At 53.7% G+C, this 7,645-nt stretch overlaps 2 long non-coding RNA genes across 3 annotated transcripts; both read left to right on the top strand.

Annotated features, from left to right (window-relative positions):
* The first annotated feature begins 6 nt into the window (after positions 1-6).
* LOC121103338 lies at positions 7-2,925 on the top strand. 2 transcript variants are annotated; one of them, XR_005835510.1, is made up of 2 exons: positions 7-616; positions 1,878-2,925. It is a non-coding gene; the product is annotated as an uncharacterized LOC121103338 (long non-coding RNA). The 2 variants fall into 2 exon arrangements; XR_005835511.1 differs by having other exon boundaries at positions 7-598.
* Positions 2,926-3,530: 605 nt separating this feature from the next.
* On the top strand, positions 3,531-6,754 carry LOC121103336. Its single transcript, XR_005835509.1, has 3 exons — positions 3,531-4,877; positions 5,150-5,260; positions 5,922-6,754. It is a non-coding gene; the product is annotated as an uncharacterized LOC121103336 (long non-coding RNA).
* The last annotated feature ends 891 nt before the right edge of the window (positions 6,755-7,645 follow it).

Consider the following 7,645-nt stretch of genomic DNA (forward strand, 5'->3'; position numbering starts at 1 on the left):
GAGAGAGAGAGAGAGAGAGAGAGAGCCAGGTGGAAGCTGTTTGCATTTTATGACCTAGCATCGAGTCACATCGGATCACTTCCGCCATATTCTATCGATCAGAACAGTCACTAACCCATCGAGGTTCAAGGGAAGAGAGAAAAGACAGCACCTTGTGATGGGAGTGGGAAGATTCTGAAAGAGCCTATGGGACTGCAAATATTGCTGTGGCCATACTTGAAAACTATGATCTATCATAACAGAAGTGTCCGGAGAAAAAGTGGAAAACGCACTGGTCGAATATGTAAAAAACTCAAAATCCAGGGACCCAGCCTAAGGAACACCCAAGGCTCCTTGAGCCCCAAACACAATATAGGAGCTGCCCACCCGCCTTGATCCGAGAGATGCTAGGAAGAGACCCCAGGTATTGCAACAGAGGAGATAGCCTCTTCCGGGTTGGTCTTTGCTGTAATCCAGGGAAGACTAAGCCATTAGTGCCACTGTCACAGATGTTCTGGAAGGCCTGCTCTCAGTGGTTCTGCAATGACTGATAGCATGCCATCCCTGCAACTCCGTATCTCTCAGTAGAGACCAAGGCAGAGTGTTCCAATCCAGTAGGGTGAGTGTTCGGACAAAGGTAAGTATGGGTTTCTGGAAGCACATGGAAAGGGCACCTTTCCCATTGGGCTTGCTGTGTAGGCTTGGATAGGGGCATTTCCTAGAGGAAGTGCTATCTAAACTGGGTGGTAAGTGACCAGTAGGAGTTGACCGGAACGGGAACGGACTGGAGAAGGCTATCTATGCAGAAGGAACATATGAGTGAAGTCAGGGAGGGAGCAAGAATCTGGTGAGGTGATGGGAGCAGGGGTTGAAGTCGGGGGGGTGGGGAGAAGGGTGGATGGACCACGGGTACCATATCTGCCAGGCCTACCAAGCAGTAGGGATGGATTGATACTCGCTTTCCTCTGTCCAGAGCATCCGAAAATTCCTGGTTTCCTTGGGGAGGGTGCTAAGGTTATGTGTCAGGTGTCTGTGGAAGGAGAAAGAAGACGGCGGGGGGAGGGGGCAGTGGGCATGAAGGAGGATGAGAGGAAAAGAGAAGGATCCTAAGACAAAGGACTTTTTCAAGACATGGCCTAGAGCCATGCTGCAAGCCTTGGCCATGTCTGAGAGCCTGCGCTTTGGGGAGCTTCTCTTGTCTGTTTATGCCCAGTACTTACTCTTCATTGATTCCATTGATGGGTACTTACTATTTTTACTTCACTTCCTTGTACTTACGTTGCCTTTGCATGTTTCCTCATTTTAACAAGTAAATATTGGGACACAGCCTAACACACATACGTGAACTTACGGGACAACGGAGTAGAACACTTAAGTTCTGAAGTCTGGCTTACCCCTGCCTCACACCCCATTACCTCCCTCCCTCCCTCAGCCCATCCACTCTTCTTTAGCAAGTCTTGGTTTGAGAACTTGCTCTGTGCCAGGAACAGGACATGGCAGTTCAAGGTCTCTGTGTTCATTAGGATTAGGTTGGGCTGAGAGTAACCAAAAAACCCCAAATGACAGTGGCATGTCGACAACAGAATTCAATTTCTCTCTCATGTTTAGGAGATCCAGAGTTGGGTGGTCTTGGGCAGCTCTGGCCTTGCTCAGGGTCAGAGACCTGGGCTGCTTGACTTTGGTGCTCTGCCAAGTACGGCTGCTATGGTGGGTTAAAATCACTTTCGAACGTTCTTCGATGGCCTTTCCAACCAGGGGGAGTCTAAGTCCCTTCTCCTTAAAGATGGGCCAGACTCTTCCAACCAATTGAATGAGGCAGAGGTGACACTGTGACTTCTGAGGCTCGGTCACACGTGGCTTCTGTCTGGTTCTCTCTCTCTCTCTCTCCCCCTCCACAGGTGTTTGGAGCTTCGAGCCGCCATGTAAGAAGGTTGGCTGCCCTGAAGCTGCCATGCTGGAGAGTGATCCTTGGGGTATCCCCGGTGTTCTGGAATCCCCTCCCCCATCCCCAACGTTGGAGTCTTCCCAGCCCGGGCACCAGACCTTCAACTAAGGAAGCCTTCAGATGATTCCAGCCCCAGCCACTGTCTGTCCACGCACAAAAGAGCAAGAACCACTGGGCTGAGCCCAGGCAAGCCCCAGGACCACAAGAAAACAAATTTTCACATGCTGTTGCTTTAAGCCACTAAGTTTTGGGGTGATTTGTTCCACAGCAGTGGATGACTGATTCAGCAACCGTTCCCAAAGTCACTTCATCGCCCAGGGTGGCTTCTGGACCTTGAAGTTCATTTGCCCCGTCTGGGGACAGCAGCACAGAGAACTGACATGCCAACCGGTCTGGAAAATCCGAGGCATCTGACTGCCATGCAGGTGGCCGTCAGCACTTGTCTGTGACCAATGCCTGACTCTTCTGTTCCACGGGTCGCATATTTCTGCCCCTTCTAAAGCCTGCCAAGCCTGCCATTCCACTTGGGGACAGCCTTCCTGAGGACAGAGTGCTCTTTGGAACATGTGCTAGGGCCCTCTGAGGTCCTGGGGACACTGACATGCCTCCTGCCTGGGTTGGCAGCTGCTCCCCATCTCTGCACTAGCTTCTTGCTCATAGTCCCCAGATGACTTGGTGCATGCGGTTGACACGGAGCCGCTCAATTTCCTGCCTTACCTCCCCTCTGGCCTCCTGGCTTGCAACCAAGTCTTCCTGTTTGGGGGGCTGAGGGCTCTGTGGCTTCTCACTGGCTTTCTCTGCCCCCCCTACCCCCAAGGACATGGTTTGGGGGGGCAGGATGGGAGGAACAACGGCCCTTCTGGGACAGTGGGGATGGCACTAGACTGCAGACCTGGGCTTTCGTCCAGGCTCTGCTACTAATTGGCCACGAGACTTGGCAAATCTCTTTACCCCTGGTCCCAGTTTCCTCATCTACAAAGCCATCACAGGTTGTGACTTTGTGTTCTGTAGTATTTATTGAGTGCCCTTGTTTCCAGGGGCTAGGCTGTTTGGAGGATCTCAAGGAAATTGTATCAGTTAGTGATCTTTCCATTGTAAACCCAGCCCCAACTGATGTTAGCAAAAGGAGGAATCTGTTGGTTTATGTTACTGAATGGTCCAGGGAGCACCTACTTCAGGTAGGGCTTGATCTAGGACCTAAATATGACACCGGCACCCATTATTTGATTTGTTTCCTCTGAATGGGCTTTAGTGGCTGCACACAGTGGTTGTTCCCTGCCTCCCCCGTCCCTGGGACTTCCAGCACCCTGCCCCCCACCTGCCTTATACTCTAAGCCTTGCATTCTCCCACGATCAAACCCAGCCCAGAAGGAAGACTGTGTCCCAGCCATCCCAGCACAAGTCCTGATGTTCGCTTTGACTGAAGCAATTCAGTCATGTGTGTTGTCTCATTAAGCCCATCAGGCTGATCCCTGGAGCTGGAGCTGGGGGTGGGGGCGGGTTAGCCAACCCAAACTCCCCAAACTGTGTAGCTGGGAAAAGAAGGGAACAGATACTGGCTCTGTGTGTGTGTGTGTGTGTGTGTGTGTGTGTGTGTGTGTGCTTATCCTCAAAGACCTCACTCAGAAAGCAGATTTATACTCAGGATGCAGAGAGCTGGACGCCAATGATTCTTTCTGTAGTGCAGCAGACTTCAGCAATAGAAAGCTTTGCGTGAGCTCAGCCATCAGGGAGGGCTTCTTGGAAGAGGCGGGACTGGGAAACCGAGGAGAATTTGCCCTGGAAGGAGCCTGGGAGGAAAGGTGGACAAGGCCCCTCTTATGTAGGGGCCACAGCCTGGCAGCTTCTCGGAGTCTGGGAGCTACATTGCCCGGAGTTGGAGCTGGTGTGATTGCGGAGGTGAAAGAGAGACCGTGTGCTGGCCTTACGGGTAAATTGTGTCTTCCCCCAAAATTCATATGTTGAAGCCCTGACCCCGCCCCTCGCCCCAGGACCTCAGAATGTGACTGGATTTGGAGCGTAGGGGTCTTAAAATGGGAAATTAGGTTAAAAGGAGGGCCCATGGTGGGTCCTCCTCCAATCTGACGGGTGCCCTTCTAAGGAGGGCAGGTGAGGACACGGACCCACCCAGAGGGAAGACCACGCGGGACCACAGTGGGAAGGCAGCCAGCTGCAAGCCACACAGCGAGGCCTCCGGAGAAGCCAACCCTGGAGACTTCCAGCCTCCAGAAGTGTGAGGCCACAAAGCTCTGTTGTTTCAGCCCCTCAGTGTGTGGTTCTTTGTCCTGGCAAACTGAGACAACCAGTTTCAAAACCAGCAGGAACCCCACCTCTCCTTGCCCCTTCCCCGGGGCGGGGCTGGCTCCCCTGCTCGGAGCCTGGCGGCGCTCCCGGCTGCGATGCCGTCCCGGGGACTCTCCCTTACCCCCCTTCACCCCGGAGCTGATTCCCGAAGTGCAGGGGCTTCACCAGAATGCCCTCCTAGACGCTGCCAAGTCCTCTTCGTCCTTACCTGCCTTCTGGTCGCTTGTTCTCAACTGTCTTCAAGAGTGCAACCCTCGGCCTCTCCCCGCGGCGTATCCTTTTGCTGAACACGAAGCCAGATTCAGCTGTTTTTGAAATAGGAGATGGAATTTTCCCCCAAGTGAAAATAATGGTGCCCAATTCTTGTGGGAGGTGGACGGGGCTGGCGCGGGCATGGCCAGCCTTTCGTTCCCTCAGAAATAGCCTCACGATGGCCTCATTTTCTAAAACTTGCAACTCAGCGAGTACTTAGCCTTTAGCAAGAAGAATCCACTTTGCTCACGTTGAAAAGGGAGAGGAATCCATTTGTCAATGCAGGCAGCCACTCAAGTGGGGGGAACTAAGGAGCTCCCCCAACGCTTGCTCACCAGCCTCGGGGTTAAGGCCTCGTGCCTCCAACAGACTCACGGTGGACGACAGAGACGTACACGTAGGTTTTGGCTTTGCCCACACACCTGAGGAGTACGTCGAGGAACAAAGTAGGGGATGGGGTTGGCGAGGGCAGGCGGTATTGGCGAACAGTGGGCTTGGAGCCTTGGCCCTTCTGAGAAGCCAGGGACAGCTGGAGGGGAACTGGGACACCAGGGAAGGGCATGATGGGAAGGGAGTGTTTTCTCACTGGCCACGTCCAGGTCGTTGAGACAGTGGTGTGAGCAGGTCTTAATAGACCTGAGCTTACAAGCCCTGACCCTCTCCCCCCAGAGATCTTGCACGGAAAGCCGACGCAGGATGCCCACGCCGCCCTTTGCCCCACTCCTGGAAGAAGCTGGAAGGATCCCTGAGCACTCATTTTTCAATGGAGCGATAAAAGCTGTACAAGTCGGCTTGTTTGGGGCAGGGTGGGGAGGTGGGGGAGGAAGAGGGAGGTGAGGCTTTATGGGGGGGTGCTATTGTTAGTTGTTCTCTGTGCAAGGGGAACCGGAAAGATAATCTTTCTGGAGCATTTAGGCCTCCAATTAGAATCTTCCTCCTCTGACAAGGCTTTTCCTTCCATTGTGTGGTCTTGCCGCCCTCCCCACGCAACCTGGGCTCCCGGGAAGGGGACGGTATTGGTGGGGGATATATGCCAAGGGACCGAGGGTCCGGGAGTCCGAGGGACCACCCTGGGGCTGGCTCCCTGGGCTTGGCAGCCATCTTGGGGGCAGTGGAGGCTGCACGGCGTTGAGGTTTGGGGCCTCCTACCCTTCCTGGTGGGGTGCAGGACCCATGACCGAGCCCAGTAACCGAGTCTGTGCCCACTCCCACTCCCTGGGTTAGTATGCCTCCCTGCGTCTGATCCCCACCCCCCTCGCCACCCCCCCAGCAGGCTGGCTGGGTCTTGCCCCTTCCTGGTTTACTTAGCCGCCTGAGGACGGGAGAGCGGGAGAGCGGCTGCCTGCTGCAGAAATAAGTCTCCTGGCAAATTAGCTGCAGGATTTAAAATCCATTTTTATTCTGCCCATTATTAATTATTGTTATTTCTGCTGTTCATTAGCAGCTCGTTTCCTTGATCAACTCCCGGAACAAAGGCTTGTCAAAGCACTCCCCTCCCCGTGGAGGAGCCCACAAGACCACCGCCACCCCCGGGGCCCAGCCCCAAGTACCCCTCCCGGGACTGGAGATGGGGACCCTCTCGGGGTTCAGCAAGCCCTCTCCCTGCCGCCTTCAGAGATGGAGCTCCCGGCCCCCCTCACCGGGCCCCTCCTGTGCCTGCCGCCCTTTCCAGAGCAGCCGAACTGGGAAACCCATTCTACCCATTCTTACTTCTGATCTCGTACCGTGAAGACAACGACGATGTCACACACATGCAGGAAAGTCCACCCATCTTAAGCGTATAGGTGTCTGGCTTTTTAAGCAAGTAGAGATCCACGATCACCTGAATCAGGACCTGGGCCATTGCCAGCACCCGTCCCCGAGGCTCGTTATCCCCCTCCCCCTCTCAACTGACATTGGGCCAAAAGATAACCCTTCTTCTGACCGTTTGGACTTGCTTTGTCTGGTTGCGGACCTCCACGAATAGAATCGTGCAACAAGCATTCCGGCGCGTCTAACGCCTTTCGCTCGGCACTGCCTGACGGTCATTTTGCTTTCTTGCCAAAGCTCCAGAGCCTCCCTTTGCCTGAATACATCATGGCCAGTGATCTGTTCTTCCCTCGGTGGGCATTTCGGCTGTTTCCAGGGTGGGGCTCTCACGAAGAAAACTGCTACGTGTCTTCGTGCACGTGGCTGTTGAACAGAAGCACTCGTTTCTCCTGGTTGTCTGTTACCTCGAAATGAAATCGCTGGCTCACAGGATATGTAATAAAACCACGGCTGGTTTTGAAAAGTGTAAGCCGAGAGAGGGCCATGCTTAGGCCAAAGTCTAAAAGGCAAACGATGGCCTTTCAGGCATCATGTGGGTGGGGAGAGATCTCGCTCCCGGGTGCGGTGGATTGTTACAGACGTGGCCCCCCGTGGGTCATACCTCACAGTAGCCACATCGGTCCGTGGTCGCCTCTTTGGGACTCTTGGGTTTAGCCACATGGCACGGGTTTAGCCACATTGACTTTGGGTTTAGGCACATAACTTGCTTTGGCCAATAGGACATTGACAAGCACGATGCAAGCACCATGTGCTAATTCCTTGGGCATTGAAAAGAAAAGACTGCATGGAAAGAATGATCTAGATTCAGGGGACTGGGCAGTGAGATTTTTGGGGATTGCTAGGATAACCTAGCCTATAAAGAATTTGGTACCAGAAGAGGGGGGTTCAGCCATAACAAGAAACCTAAACTACACAGTCCTCGCTTAGGGTTGGATGGCAGGTGCCTGGAGGACGGAAAGACAGTGACCCATGTTAGGCAGGGGCTAAACACTTGATAAAACTGGCACTGGGTCGTGCCAGTGTCAGCGTTGGCCTGGAGGGCACATGGCACAGCCCCTCCAACCCTGTCTTCTGCTCACAGATTCCATCTTTCTTTCTTTCCTTCTTTCTTTCTTTCTTTCTTTCTTTCTTTCTTTCTTTCTTTCTTCTTTCTCTTTCTTTCTTTCTTTCTTTCTTTCATTCAATTTTATTTATTTGAGAGAGAGAGAGTGCACATGCACGAGTGGGGGAAGGGCAGGGGGAGAAGTAGGCTTCCGCTGAGCAGGGAGCCCCGATGCCCCCCAGGGATCATGACCTGAGCAGATGCTTCACCGACTGAGCCCCCCAGGCGCCCCCATTCCATCGCTTTCTTACCAG

Source organism: Ursus maritimus (assembly GCF_017311325.1).
Source record: "Ursus maritimus isolate PB19 chromosome X unlocalized genomic scaffold, ASM1731132v1 scaffold_X1, whole genome shotgun sequence".
Classification (NCBI taxonomy): Eukaryota; Metazoa; Chordata; class Mammalia; order Carnivora; family Ursidae; genus Ursus; species Ursus maritimus.